The sequence below is a fragment of the Perca flavescens genome, chromosome 21 (assembly GCF_004354835.1).
Source record: "Perca flavescens isolate YP-PL-M2 chromosome 21, PFLA_1.0, whole genome shotgun sequence".
Lineage (NCBI taxonomy): Eukaryota > Metazoa > Chordata > Actinopteri > Perciformes > Percidae > Perca > Perca flavescens.
The window spans coordinates 21,654,889-21,671,096 of record NC_041351.1 but is presented as its reverse complement, the minus strand read 5'-3'; the positions used below and the strand labels follow the sequence as shown (position 1 = coordinate 21,671,096).

At 43.1% G+C, this 16,208-nt stretch overlaps 1 long non-coding RNA gene across 1 annotated transcript in view; it reads left to right on the top strand.

Annotated features, from left to right (window-relative positions):
• The window catches only part of LOC114548420 (uncharacterized), a 142,908-nt gene extending 129,491 nt beyond the window's left edge, over positions 1–13,417 (top strand). Inside the window, exons 3-4 of the long non-coding RNA XR_003691356.1 lie at positions 13,193–13,263; positions 13,356–13,417. This is a non-coding gene — a long non-coding RNA (uncharacterized LOC114548420). The remainder of the gene's footprint in view (positions 1–13,192; positions 13,264–13,355) is intronic.
• Positions 13,418–16,208: the final 2,791 nt, after the last annotated feature.

Here is a 16,208-nt window from a genome sequence, read left to right as displayed (position 1 = left end):
TGCGTTCGAGGTCATGTGTGATTTTTGTAAGTGCGGTGGAAGCTGAGTTAGTCAAAGAGCTACTGTGACCCCACTTCTGCTTCATTTCTCCCAATTTACCACTAAACATCCACACAAGAGTGTGTGAAGTTACTTATGGGGTGATAGTAAGATGTCAATGGGCTTTCACCCGCACTACACTGACTTGAAAACATCCAATGGAACATTCAAAACCACTAATGGCCTCTAATGGTGAATGACATCAGAGCTGTCATGTTTCTTGTTATTTTTCACTTTTTCTCTTTTCATTGCTTTCTCTTGCTCTCTCACTCCCTTTCTCTCTCTGTGGTGAAGTGTATGGTCCTGTACGTGGACACTAGTAAAAGCCCTCAGCCTCTCTTGACCCCACGCGCTGATAGATTTAGTAGGAATGGCGAGGGTGTGATGGACGGAGTGACTTTGTTCAGAACCGTCGGCTTTTCCTCTCTGGGTAGAAAAAGAATGAAATCTGACTGAAAAAGGTGTGTCAGAAGCACAGAGAAAGGGAAATTATACAGCTCTTTATCTGGACAACTCTTTCTAACTTCAACTGGTAGTCGATCGCCACACAATATGACAGCACTGTTTTAAAAGACAATTTAAAAAAAAAAAAAAAAAAAAAAAAAAAAGGCTGTCACATCTGTTTTTGGTTCAAACACGTTTCAGTCACAGTAAATCATTTATGTTTTGACTGAAATGAGGCGTCTACCCAAGTGCCAGTCGTGTCAATGATTTGGCTTTATTTGAATTGTTGTGTCTTGTTGCCCTCACGCAAAAGCTGCCAAACCAACTCAGAAGAGTGACGTAAGATTTACTTGTTGTCAAGGAAATGTTGACATATGCTGATGTGAGTGTTGGTGTACATTAAGTATGGCTTAGGATCATATTTTGTGAAACATATCCATGTGGTTTAAACAGGAGCAAAACATTTTTTTCAAGATAATTTTTTGGGGCATTTTTTTCCCTTTTTATTAGATAGTGACAGTGGATCGACAGGAAAGGCGGGAGAGAGAGGGGGGATGACACGTAGCAGAGGGACGCATGTCGGACTCAAACCTGGGCCACTGCAAAGGACTCACGCTCTTACTGGGTGAGCTAGAGGTAACCAAAAACATTTTTAAGATGTGCTGTTAATGATTTTGAAAATATCAGTTGCATACAAGAGATCAGAAATAGGTACTATGTAATGGTGGCCCTTTAAGGAAATCTCAGATTCACTTTGGAGTGCTTCTGCAGTTACCAGGGGGTACATGGAAAGATTGTGGAATAGCTCAACTAATTAAAAAGTAAATAAATTATAAATTGATAATATCAAAATATCCCAAAAAAAAAAATACGCATGACATTGATGTGATGCTGAACTATGGTTGTCTGTTTGCACAAGACATGCATCCATTTTCAACTGACTGATTTTCAACCTTCACACCAAATGCTGAGAGAACTAGTTTAAAAAAGGCTAACAAAAAACAGAAAGTCATGAAACGTTTTTTCCAACGTTTTTGACGCCTTTTGTTTTTGCTTTTTCCAATGTTTTAAATTTATTTCTACGTCCCATATTTTATGATATAAAATAAAAATTGAAAACTGTCAACACAAGGGTTAAGCTATATTTTGTCTACCTCAGTGGTGCTTTGTTAGCCATAGCTACACTTTGTCAGCCTCGGCTGGCCTTTGCAGCTAATGAAATATTTTATATGCAAAAAAAATAATAATTAATGAAAAAGAACAAATTGAGTAGAAACTACTTCACAGTAAGGCCTCAGTGTGCATCAAACCACACATGCTTGTTGGATGACCGAACAGCGTCTGAAACCCCCCCTGCCCCCAAAACCATTTCCATGTTGGATTTTGGTGGCTTCCATCCAGGCCAGGTGCTCAGAAGTGAGAAAGTATTAGTATTTTCAAGCTCTTTGCTTTATATTATTTACAACTACTTTACTCGTCATTTTTCTTATGTATAAAAAAGTGCATCACCATGAAGGTCTTAAAGGAGAGACTCCATTCATCTTATGGGCATCTTCTCCTTATCTATAGCCCTATTCGCACTGGATTAGCATCATCTGGGGACCTTGTGTTATTTGAAAATTACCACCCCCCCCCCATATCTGAGTTTCGTGTGGTGCATCGCATGGGATAAGTGAAAGCTGCTTGTAGTTGAATTTACTGACTTATCTGTACCCCGAGAACGGCACCTGCACTTTGCTCGGAGTTCCGTATCCTTTTGGACCAGGCCCAGTAGAGGTTACCAGAGGCGCATACCCTATCCCTGTAATTGGGGGCACCCACACAGCATCACAGTCAGCCCTCGGACAAAGCCTGTCGACCCAGGAACGGAGGTCTCTGGTCGGACAGGGCCCAGCAATCCCATTTCTGTCTTTGCGAAAAGGATAAAAAGGTGCACAGGAGACAAAAACCTTGAAAAAATGATATACGACCCCGCCACGGGACTAATATCACAGGACCTCGTGTTGGGCGAAATATAGTAGGTCACGGGGGAATTTTTACTTGACAAATTACAGACATGGCCGACTCGCAGGGGATTAAGATCACAGACGACCTCCGTAATTATTACAAATGACTAGACGTCACCAGGTAATACTAATCCCGTGCAAATAGGGTCTATGTCACCAGGCAATTCAGAATAGCTTTTTTGCTTTTTGATGTAGTGGGAAAACACTTCCTACAAACTAGTTCATTTGCAAGCGTAACATGGTCTTCAATCGATAACACCCGTTAATAAGAGGTGGGATACAGATGCAGAAGGTGTGAGGGGCGGTGCTGCTTTTGTACAAAGGTTATTAATCCACGCAGAAAGAGTTTTCTACAAAGTTGTGTACAGTAATGCAGAAGAACAACGAGATTGCTGAGTAGTTTAACCAATTCCATTGTTGATCTTGCCCAGCGCTGGATTACTTCTTCAGCCAATCAATTTGAGTTGGAGGTACTGATTGGACAACACCACATACGTTGTGCCGGCAAACGCAGCGCACGTCAGAGGCTTTTACCGAAACCAACAGAATTGGAGGTAGAACTAGAGAGAGGATGACTCAGGCTCTCCTCCCTACTCATCCATCCATCTATCCCTCCATCTGGTTTGCATTTGTGTGGATGTCTCTCATCCTGCAGCTCCTGCCCCAACCAACCCCATTTCCCCCAGTTACCCCCCTCTCCCCTCCCCCTCCCACATACTGCTGCTGCCAGCCAAGGACTGAGACAGTGGAGGTTCCCTGGACATGAGGTAGAAACATGTTGCCCCACTGAGATACACTGGAAGGAGTGTTGGCATAAATCTGGACAGAACAGAACACGTTGTTCTGTGTGGGAGCAATGGTCTGATTACTGGGGTGATAAAGTGGGCTAAATTAGACAGGCCTGGCTTCGTGGGTGAAATACACAAGGCTTTGGTTTATATGCGGCCTGGGTTGGGATAACGACTGACAGTTCATGGCTGGAGATGGGATTAGATCTGGGGGAAAACGTACCACCCTACCACTTGGGCTCAGATCCTCTAGTCCGGGGGGAAAATCTGGCTCGCTTACTGATGCATCACATTGTCTTTGGATGTCGGCGGGCTTGGCACGAGGCGCACGGTTACTGTGTTCTGACGGAGCGCGCTCTGTGGAATGACGCAGTAGCTCATCGATCATCCCTGTTTCCAACTGCTGTCGATAGGCCTCTGTGTGAAGACGGGAGCCCAGACTAAGTTTAGACACATTGAAGTCACCTCGCTAGACACCAGAAAAAAGCATCACTGAGTGTGATGGAGTGTGTCCCAAATGTCAGATGGCGGCAGTCTGAGAAATGTGTGGTCTAACACATTAATACATTATTAATGTATTTGGGTTGAACAAAAGCTACGGTCTGGGATCGTTTTGCTTTTGCAGCTTTAAGCTTTAGCTGCTTGACACCTGATTGATTGATTGATTTTTATGTCTAAAATTGAACCTTTTCTTGACAAGGTGTGTTCAGACAAAATGTGAAGCGTTTTTTTTGCACAAATTTGACCACTGGACCGTCTTCATTTGCCACAAACAGCTCACTCACGCCCCAGACTCTCTGGTTCTTTCTGGTTTTTTTTTCTTTCCTCTTCCCTTCATCTCTGGACCTTTTTATGAAGCAGATCATAAAAGCCCCGATATAAGCGCAAATCTTAAACTGAAGTAGAAACATTTTCAACTCCAACGGGGGCGCCTTTGCAACAATTTGCGTCTGATATCCTCTTCACGTTGACTTTGCACATTTGATTAATAGCTTGAGATCTGGCTTCATCATGATGAAATCTATACTTTTTCTTTATTAATAAATGTAATTGATGTACAACCTAGGTACAGTAATCTGTAAATAAGTCATTGGAATGCAAACAGGAACTGTAAGCTACAGTACAGTAATGCGCATGGCTATGATTGGTGCAGGTTTGCCAAAATATATATACATTATATATATATATCAATATAGGCTAATCGGTCACTGACTCCATGGCAACTGTTCACTTGTTTTCTGTTTGTATGACTAAAAGCAGGGCTGGAGCTGTAGTGCCATAAAATGTTTTTTTTCCCCCAGTTTAAATAAGAAAAACAATCAGTCTAAGACACGTATTGACTATGCCATAGGCATTGCAAAGAAATGGGAGTGAACGCCAACTTAAAAACAGCCAGGGTTTAAAGGGTTAATAACTAATTGCACACTACCAAGTTCTAATTCCCACTAGTGCAGCTCGTGGTGATATTTTGACGTTTAAAGAAGAAACCGTTCACCATTATGGATGATTTGGTGGTGCAAAGGCATGCACCAACAACATTTCTCCCTCTCACTCGACCCAGCATGGCAAAACATGATTACCCTTTTTGAAGCAGGCGGGAGTTTAAGTACAAACTTTACCAGAAGTTATGTAACATGTCTGCATTTTTTTATTCCCATGCAGTGTCATTTACTGTAATATGCTGGCAATATTTTGGCTTTTTTTTTTTTTTTTTCCCGCAGAAACTCTTCATCCAAAACCCCGTTTGAACCGTATTTATCCTAGTATCACCTCACAAACATGGCTTTTGCATGCGTTTTATCATCATAATTGGCCACTTATTTTGTCTCTGCCCCAGTGAATGAAACATGTGGGATGGGTATGACGTCATGACCCTCGGAAGGGCGAAGGTTATTTAGGGACACCGGTAATTCGCTCTCTCTCTCTCTCTCTCTCTCTCTCTCTCTCTCTCTCTCTCTCTCTCTCTCTCTCTCTCTATCGGTCCGCAGAATCAGGAAGTGCAGCAGGGTGTAAATGTGTGAAGTTTTTCCTTGTGGTAGATGCCGTGTTAGTTTAAACATCTACAGCATGTAACGTGAGAGTGTGCAAGAAAAGTTGTTCGATTAGGAAGTGCATTTGTTTTCATACTGTGCAGAAGACTGCAGTGACTGAAGACAGGTTGCCGTATAGGCGCGCTGTAAAACAATTCTGGTCAGCTCTTTAGATGAGCTCAAACTTAGAGCGGAGATAATGATTGTAAGCTGTGAACAGTGACATTTTTATCAAATATAGTAGAATGTATCTATGAGATATTCAGTGTATTGTCTTTGTTTTTCCTTTTTAGTATCGGTCACCACTGCATTAAAACATGCTGCTGGTCTGAATGAAACCTAAGGGCCCTATTTTAAGGATCTAAGCGCACGGTGTAAAGCGCCTGGTGCAGGTGCGTTTAGGGTGTGTCCAAATCCACTTTTGTTAGTTTGACGGCGGAAAAAAAGGGTCCGTGTGTTGGGTGCATGGTTCAAAAGGGTTGCACTTAGTCACTAATTCATAGGTGTGTTTTGGGCGTAACATGCAATAAACCAATCAGAGGGTCATCTCCCATTCCCTTTAAAAGCCAGGCACATTGCTATTATGTTGGCGGATTTGCACCCTAATATTTATATTTGTAATCTTTTGCATGTTTGTGTGCTGTTGCGTTTCCCTGTATGTGTAACAAGCATAGTGTGTGCGCGCTGTGCATAAGCCTAGGCACATTTTACTAATGCGCTGTTAAAGGTCCCATGACATGGTGCTCTTTGGATGCTTTTATATAGACCTTAGTGGTCTCCTAATACTGTATCTGAAGTCTCTTTTATATAGGCCTCAGTGGTCTAATACTGTATCTGAAGTCTCTTTTATATAGGCCTTAGTGGTCCCCTAATACTGTATCTGAAGTCTCTTTTATATAGGCCTCAGTGGTCTAATACTGTATCTGAAGTCTCTTTTATATAGGCCTCAGTGGTCTAATACTGTATCTGAAGTCTCTTTTATATAGGCCTTAGTGGTCCCCTAATACTGTATCTGAAGTCTCTTTTATATAGGCCTCAGTGGTCCCCTAATATTGTATCTGAAGTCTCTTTTATATAGGCCTCAGTGGTCTAATACTGTATCTGAAGTCTCTTTTATATAGGCCTTAGTGGTCCCCTAATACTGTATCTGAAGTCACTTTTATATAGACCTTAGTGGTCCCCTAATACTGTATCTGAAGTCTCTTTTATATAGGCCATGTGGTCCCCTAATACTGTATCTGAAGTCTCTTTTATATAGACCTTAGTGGTCCCCTAATACTGTATCTGAAGTCTCTTTTATATAGGCCTTAGTGGTCCCCTAATACTGTATCTGAAGTCTCTTTTATATAGGTATGAGTGGTCCCCTAATACTGTATCTGAAGTCTCTTTTATATAGACCTTAGTGGTCCCCTAATACTGTATCTGAAGTCTCTTTTATATAGACCTTAGTGGTCCCCTAATACTGTATCTGAAGTCTCTTTCCCAAAAGCCTTGAGCCTTCAGCCTTGGTGTAGAATTACAGCCACTAGAGCCATTCCCACAATGAGCTTTCCTTAGGATGTGCCATTTCTGTGTCTATAGTTGAAGAGGAGGGGGGGCAAGGTGGAGGGTGGGGGTGTGGCCTTGATCAACTGCCACTTTGCTCGTTTGAAAGCCATGATGTCTCTCTCTTTCTCATGGTTGGGCCAAATTCTCTGGGTGGACAAAGCAGAGAAAGGGGAGGTAACCTTGCTCCTTATGACCTCATAAGGAGAAGATTCCAGATCAGCCCATCTGAGCTTTCATTTTCTCAAAGGCAGAGCAGGATACCCAGGGCTCGGTTTACACCTATCACCATTTCTAGCCACTGGGGGACCATAGGCAGGCTAGGGGACACATTAATGTTAAAAAACCTCATAATGTGAAATTTTCATGTCATGGGACCTTTTTAAAATAAGAATGAAATGCCTATTGACTTCAGACCAGGTATTTGTTGGTCAATGGCGCTATCACTTCCCGCTGCCTCAAGATAGCAATATGCCAAGAATTGGCGCACAGATGAGCGCAGGTGCATTTGCTATTTAAACGAAATTGACAACTGCGTCAGTCTTAAACTAGCAAAGACACTTGGGTCGGGCTTTGCGCTGCGCCGGGTGCAAGATTGGGTCCTATATGACTTAAAGGTACGGCTTGCTGTCTGATCACTTTATTGTGTGAACATTGTGTTCTAAAATATGCTGGAAAGTGGTCTAATATTATCTTGATTGTTTTGTTTTTTTTATATAGGACTGTCTCTTCCATCATTGTTTTTTCCCACATTAATTTAAACTAGAGATGGCCCGATACCATTTTTTGCTTCCCGATACAGATTCCGATACCTGAACTTGGGTTAAAACAAACAGGCATTTATTTGTATAATTTCTTTTCTTTCTTAGTTGGGTTTGCTATTCATTTTAAATATAATTATTAACGAGTATAGTGCAATACTGCTGACGAGCGCTGTACAATTCTAGGCTCAGATATAGCTTTAGGGACCCCTTATTGCCTGCTAGTGTGGATTGAGGTGTTAAAGGTGCTCTAAGCGATGTTGGGTGACAGCACTTCATGTTGACGTTCGAAGTATTTTCAATCAAAACAAGGCTAGTTTGCCCCTCCCTCCTCCCGTCCCCTCCCCCACCCTTCCGTGCTTCCGCGCACCTTGGGTTTTAAAGTGTGCAGTGGTATTTTTTTTTTTTCTATTCGAGCTCATTGCTCTTTTATTGTGCGTATTGGGTCCTAAAGCATATTAATAGCCTCTGAATTATTCCTATGCATTTTTGCTATTCATATCAAGTGATTGTGTCGGTGCCATTGCACTTTCCCCACCACAGTCCCTACTGTGTAGCTCCATGCTGGCACTGTTGGCCTTTTCCTTTTCCTGTTACTGTTTTTAATTCATGCAGATTTTGTTAATAAACTCAATTTATATTTTGTAACTGGCCTCTAGTCCTGGTTTGTTCTGGACACGTACCTAGTTGTTGGGGTCTAGTTGTGTGAAGGTGCCATAAGGGGAAACTTTGTACCCTTTTAGAGCAGATTTTGATTCCATCTCTGAAGCATTCACTCCAATAGTATGTTTCATTTGGCCAGGTGAGAACGGAGCCATTTGAAGTTGCGTCCACACAAAAATAATTGCATCAAGCGTTGACCGCAAATGCGGGTTTCACTCCACTGCCAAGCAAGCTGCGGTGAGGTCCATTACAGTTGCAATCTGAACCAACAACAGGAAGCAAACCTCAAATCGCAGAATTGTATGGGTATGAGGAGGCAGATGTTGACATCTGATAGCCGGCAGTTACTCAGGCTTGGAGAGCCGACCATAACAAAATTAACTGAGGGGAAACCGCAGTCTGGACAGATGCTTCATGTTTAGCCATTTTTTTTTCTTCATATTTTCTAAAATTGGTACTCAGAGTGAAGTTTGATAAACACGTGCCTGGTAAGTCCACAGTGACCGTTGTAGACCATTTTAAATGGAGAGGCCAGGCTGGGGACAGATCAGTTTTAGATAAGTGTTCCAACCCTCCATAGGTTTGGTTCTACAAAAGACTAACCATACACATATAACAATAAACATATGAAAATGTAAAGTACATTTAATTCATCACTGCGGTGCTCACCCAGTAAGAGCGTTCGCTGAGTCCTGCAGCGGCGCGGGGTTGGAGTCTGACCTGCTGCCCGTTGCTGCGTGTCCTCCCCCATCTCTCTCCCCCCTTTTCACGTCTATCCACTTTCAAATAAAGGGAAAAGCCCCAAAAATAATCTTTAATTAATCACTGCACACACACAATATCCCCTCTTCTGGTATAAAAATAGGGTTCAAAAGTTAAGGGGGCAAGAGAGGGGGGTCGAAACTTCATATTAAGGGGGCACTGTCTACAGTTGTCCCCCCCTCCACCCCCAAAGAATGGCCACTGTGAGTCGATGCATGCTTTGAAAAACAACTGCAGGTGTCGTTGCTGCCAAAGAAAGAATAAAGTGGGGGATGGTTTTTAGTGTAGCATGCGTCATGATATCTCAACAGACAGGGTCAGGGTCAGGACACTTGCTATGTGGTGCGCCACAGTTTAGGATTTCATTCAAATCCCCCTTTTATTGCATTTGGGGGGGAAAAAAGCTATTGTGTTGATGATCTGGGCGTGATGTGGAGACGGAGTGTGTGAATGCATGTGTGTTTGAGCTGGGTGGGGTTGGCAAAGGGTCTGCGGGGAGGGGAGCTAAGCTTGGTTTGATGACATCTTCATTGTGAGTGTGAGTAGCATCCCCCACCCCCACACACACACACACACACACACAGACGGGGACTTTTCTCACATGCCACCCATATGGGAGAGAACCATGAACATGTCCTCTGTCACCCAAGCTGAGAATTAAGTCCAACATTAAACAGCTCAATATCGTTTGACACGGACGTGTTGTCCAATCAGGTCGCTCTCTCCTGACATCATATCCCCTCGTTGTCACTCGTCCTGGGAGTCTGGGTTACCCAGGCAACACGTGCATAAGCAGGGTTGAGTCATTGGTTTGTTGGGCCCCCTGAAGTTTGACAAGCCTCTGTTTTTTTTTTTTTTTCCAGTTTTTTTTGCTTAACAAACATCTTGATTAGCATGCAGAGGGGAAGGGACAGCGGGAAATCAATCTGGCATGAGGTAACACATCGGTGAACGGCTTTAGCTTCACTTTCTTCACTTTTAAAGTTTTAATCAGCTGGGTGTGACAGCACTCCTGAGTATACTGTATAGTGCGCGCACACGCGCACACACGCATGCACACACACACGCAGACACCTCTTCCCGGCCCTCTCCTCACATGAGCCAAAGTTTGCTCTTCCCATGGCGCTTTGTGTCTCGGGCGCTATCCCAGCTGCGCCGCTTCTCATCTGAACTCCCACAACTTCATCAAAGAGGAATGAGCGGAGCAAGGAGGGGCAGGACAAAAACAAAAAGAAAAGAAAGAAAGAGGGAGAAAGAGCTCTGTTTTCCTAATCACACCCCCATGGGGTTTCAGCTGCGGAGGTGAGGGCGAAGTAAACAATTTTCTTTATCGTGTTTTTGTTGTGTTGTTCTTTCATTTCGTGGCCTCTTTTGTTTCAAGCTTTTCATTTTTTCTTTTTTTTTTTTTTTTTTTTTTTTTCGTTGCTGAGGAATAGAGTGGTGATTAATGCAGATCCCCTCCCTATTACTCCCCAATCTCGCCCCTCTCTCACTTCTGTTTTGGGAAGATTCCCCCCTGGTAATTAATTCACAGCTGAATTAATTAGAGAGAGGGGAGGGTAAGAGAGGGGGGTGGGGGGATGGAGGGGGGATCTTGAGAAGGAGGAGTGCAAAGATATTCTGAGAGAGAACGGGGACAATAAAGAAAAGTGACGATGAGAGCGGTTGAAAAATAGGGAGATGAGAGCAAAATGAGGAAAAAAAAAAGAACATTTTGCACATCGTGCTCTCGGCTGCCCACAGACAACCCCCCCCACCCCCTCTCCATAACTGTGTCTAACAAGGCTGACAGAAATTACCAGTCCAAATTAGGTTTGCCCTGAGCCCCGCTGAGCAGAGCAAAGATGGGGCCGATGAGGACGAAGATAAGAGGTGTAGCTTTTGTGATAAGAGGGATAGAGTGGCTGACTAATGGAAAATGATGCATGGATGTATGGATGATGTCTGAAAGATGAGAGGAGGATGAGGAGGAAAGAGTGAATAAAGGGAAGAAAAAAGGCAGGGGGATTGTAAGAGAAAGGGCAAAGGAAGGTGGGGTGGGCGCGAGGGACGTGTTGCTCCTTTACTTCGCTTCAATTCGATTGGTCCTCTCGGCCGCTGCGTAATGCTGATTGGTCTCCAAGAGCAAAGTGCAAAAGGGGTCTAACATCCAAGTGTTGTACTGCTACCAACATAAAGACAGTAGTATTCCTATTCCTAATTCTTTAAGAACTGCTCCACTCTAAACTCAATCAAGCACTTTTCCATTTTCATTCCGCGTTGAATGCCAGTTTGTATGAATGCGGATGACTTGATCGAGGCCGTAACGAATCTTTGGAGCTGGCGCGCTGTGCCTCTCGGCTAATTGGCTAACTGTATTAAGGAATTGCGATGTGCTCATTCATTCTCAGGTAAAGTCTCCGTCTCGTTTTCACCAACTGGCTGGCGTCCCTTCTTCCCTCTTACCCCTTCGCCACAATCTCACCTCTGTTTCCTACCCTTCTCCTCCACCGCTCTTTACTCTCAGCTGCTGCTTTTACTTTCACAAGCATCCTTTTTTTTTTCCCACTCTTACTTCGTGCTCTCGGTTTCACCCTGGTTCTTCCATCGCGTTCGTTATTCAAGCTCTCCTGCCGGCACAGCCAAGGGTAGAGGGCACATTCGCTACGTTTTGCATGAACTCCTGCCGCACTTTAGCTCCATCCCCACGAGGAATGTTCTGGAAGCAGCTTATTCCGTGGTGTTGCTCTTTCTTCAGCTGTCGGTCGGGAAATGAGTTGGTCGAGAGGAAGTGGAGTTGAACCGACGATGCACCAACTTCATCACTCTGTGGTGGAGGAAGTATTCAGATCATTTTCTTGAGTCAAAGTAGCTACACGATGTAAATTTCAGTCCTAACATTCACAATATTTCTTAAAGCCCCTGAAACCTTCCCAAAAAAAATACCCACTCAAAAACTCTCAATCTCCTTTATCAGGACATTGGTGTAGTTTGAGCTCACTTTTTTTAATTTTTTTTTTTTTTAAAGTGAAACAAGAAATACTGCTCCAACTTTGCCAAAAGGCAAGTTCATGTTGGACACCATCACTCTTATTGTCAGAAACTGATTGAGAGAAAAAAAAAAATTGTTCACTGCCTGGTGGAGCTTATTTTAAAGGGACAATTCACCCCAAAATCAAAAATACATAATTTGTCCTTTTTACCTACCGGGCTATTTATCATTGTAGATTGTTTTGTTGTGAGTTTCCCAGTGTTGGAGTTATCGGCCGTAGGGGTGTTCTTCAATAAAATGGAAATATAGATGGCACTCAGCATGACCCGGTTACTCAAGATAATCCATAGACCTGGTTGTACGCAGTTTTAATATAGGAAAGATTGTCAATCTACTGAACTACTTCCACCAGCAATATCATAACGCAGAAGGAAGCAATACCAACGGGCGAGAAGCTTTTCTTAATGGCGTCCTCCTAGGCTGAGCTGTAGCGGTAGCTAGCTCAGGTGAGCTAGCTTTATATTGGAGAGAAGGCAGACATCTCTACAGCCGATATCTCCAACACTGGGCAACTCACACCAAAACCATCTAGACTAATAAATAGCACTACATGTAAGAGGAGAAATATGTATTTTTCAGTTTGGGGTAAACTGTCCCTTTAACAATGTGTACTGTTGGGTACATCGTAACATCGTATCATATTATATAAGATCGTATGTTTTGTGTGTAGTTAACTAGCTGCCAAAGTTTGTTTATTTATTTATTTATATATATATATATATATATATATATATATATATATATATATATATATATATATATATATATATATATATATATATATATATATATATATAAATAATTAGTTACATTTCACCATTGTAGTTCAGTCCAGGATAAAGGTATATCTTAATTGGGTACCATGCCTGGGAAAGGCACACTACCTGTTCCTCCTGATAGCTTCCAGATGTGCCCAATCTCTCACTTTAAGACACACAACTGGCCTGGTCTTTGTCAGCAGTTTTCAAGTGCTGATCTAGATTCATTTTTCCATTTGGGGCGTGATAGAAGGGAGAGGTGCATCCTGGTCAGCAACAGTAAATCACCTCTCACAGTTAATACTCTTAATACACAGTATGTTGTTCTTCCTTACTTTCTGGTTTTCTTTTTTCTTTTTTTACAGGATGAGTCAAAGTAATTTTGGGAACAGCCAACGAGGGACCAAGTGAAAGCGTAAAGAAGCACAAGCCTGTGGTATGTAGAGGCTTAACTTATTAAAACTGGATACAAATTTGACTTCAAGCCAGCCCCTCTCCCCTCATCTCTCCCCATTTCTTTCTCCACAGCCCTGAGAAACGCTGGCTTAATGGAACTACAGCATGTTCTCTGCTCACCATCGACTGTCTGGTAAGGTCTGATGGAGCGATCTGCCTCGTTAGTTTATATTAGATTCGAGAGGGTTTTTGCTAGAGCAATTACACCGTGAGCGATGGTGGGAATATGGCCCTGTTTCTGCATGCTGATCTGTCTCCTTATTCCTCAGGGAGGAAACATTTGGAAAGCATTTAGGAGATGCTTGCTTTCTTTCTTTCTGGCTGTCTGTCTGTCTCTGTCTGTCCACCTTCTGTGTTAAATCTCCTTCATTACGTTTCCAAACCTTGTCTGCAATCTCTGTTTCCCGCCTCTTAACTCTACCTTGTGTTCACAACGCAGCCACGTAAACACACGCCTCGAATCGGTATCAGTGTGTTTGCGCGGCCTGTGTGTGCACCCAGATAGCGTGGGTGTAAAGCGATAAGGCTAAGTGAATGATTCCCTCCAGTAAACAGAGGGGAGAGGGAGACGGAGCAGAGGGCAGGCAACCTGCCATGGGAATCTGGATAATCCATTCTGCTCACTTTATTAACATCATTATGGAGGAAGATAGAGAGGGCAGAGAGAGAGAAAGAGAGAGTGAGAGCTGCAATGGAGCAATGGAAGGAAGGAGGGATATAGAGAGACAGATGGAGGGACTGTGTGAGAGAGATAGAAAGTGCAGAAGTTCATTTTCGGGAGAAAAATGCATAACGGTGGTGAAAACTAATGAGGGTTCAGAGGTCAGAGGAAAATAGAGGCATGTAATTGAAGCTTTAGACATATTTTGAAACTCCATGAATTTATCCTGCGGATTCACTAGAGCTGTCAATCTTCCTCTATAACACCATTACCAGTACGACATCCGGGTACGTTTCAATCAGTAGAGACTTGTTTCCAGATATGCAAAGGTGTGTATTGTACATAAGCATAATAAAATGTACAGTCTTTGGAGCTTAGACTCCATCGTTATAAAATCATTTTTAAACGGGTAGGGAAGCCAAGACAATCCCCCCCCCCCGATGGAGTCTAGACACTGGAGGTGGCGGCGAAGGAGCCCGAAGACCAGACCGAAGGAGTGTCCTGAAGGAGGAAGACCCAGGGTGCCTTTGGGTGACGATGACTGGAGGTGGAAGGGGAGCTGGAGGGTTGCACGCTTTGCCTGAAATGACAGCTGACAGCAGCAGGGAGAGAAACAGATTTAAAGCAGGGTTGCGACGCTGTGATTGGCCCTTGGAATTTGTGGCCGATTCTGTTTGGTTAACAGGAAGGTGAACAGCTGATTTGATTTAGGAGGAGAGCAGTGATTAAGTGTTAAGTGTTAGGTCTTTCTGAAAGAATTGACGCTGAGCTACCGACATGCTACATTTTGGCCAAATCAGGAGGCACTGCTAGTATAGTTTGCGGCCTGTCCTAAGAAGAGGTCTAATCAACACCTGTTGTGGCTCCATCCAACTGACTCTGACTAGCAATCTAATTGATACCTGTGATTTGTCCACTGACTAGCCTTTAAACTCACAGGCCCAATCCCAATGTCCACACTTGCGGATTTAGAGGCGCTTTCCCGCAAAGTCTGCAAGAGCTGTCCCGCTGTCAAATCGTCAAGTGCATAAGGGCTCTCTCGCACACTTCTGACATTTCGCTTGAGGGAATTACCCACAATTCATGTTGTGACGTTAAATATGGGGTTACCAGGAGAAGCCCTGTAGGTAAACAGACACGGGAGGTGCAACCACAACTACTTAATGATGCTGCATTGACAAAAATAAGTAAATTGATTATTTGACGTTCACTCTGTGAGGCAGGAGCCTTGACGACATTAGGCAGTCTGTCCCTTAAATGGCTTAGCCGTGAAGAAAGTGAAACATGTCACACGAAAGGTCCCAAACCCACAATTGTATGTCACATGTTTTGGTGTTGTCAAGGTAATGTGATATGTCGCCCCAAAGTGCTGTCCCATTCGTATTTATACCATTTCGAGCCCTCGCAGCCTCTCGCACTTTAGCATTTACCAGGTGATGTCATTTAAAGGTCCCATATTATGCTTGCTTTCAGGGTCATACTTGTGTTTTGAGATTCTACAAGAACATGTTTACATGCCTCAATGTTAAAAAAAAAACATTCTTTTTCTCATACTGTCTGTGTGAATATACCTGTATTCACCCTTTGTCTGAAATGCTGCGTTTTAGCACCTGTGTCTCTCTCTCTCTCTCTCTCTCTCTATATATATATATATATATATATATATATATATATATATAAATCTCATAGTTGTGACATCACAACCATACGGAAGACCTGACGACTCGTTTAAAGGGACAGTTTCTGAATACGAGCTGTGTGCATTTCTCTGGGGATTAAGAGTTTTGATAATTTCACAGTATTTATATAGCCCTTCGGCCTGCTTTATAATCAAAGGAAAACATTGAGATGGCACTTTTTACAATATGCGACCTATAAATCTGTGAGGGTTCTGGGCTTAAGGCCTTAAGGGGGACATTGGAATTTGGCCCTGGATGAATCCCTCAAACTGGACAATCCGGATTGAATTTAATCCTCTCAACAGTATCTGTTTACCCCACACCACTTATACTGAAATACTTTTATGAGAAGCTACTGATTGAGGAATTGTTGTAGCCTCGGGTTCAAACAAAGCCTGTGATCAGATGATCAGTTGTCCATATCCCACACAGGCTGTGAAAGCCACTAAGAAACTAACTTCCATCATATTCTTCCATCGGGGGGTCCCAGTTTCTCCAAAAGGGCTAGCCATTAGTAGTAGACTGCGGTTGAAATGGAAGCTCCCAAGTGTGATGTGTAACTGCCTGAATGTGAAGCCGAGCGTC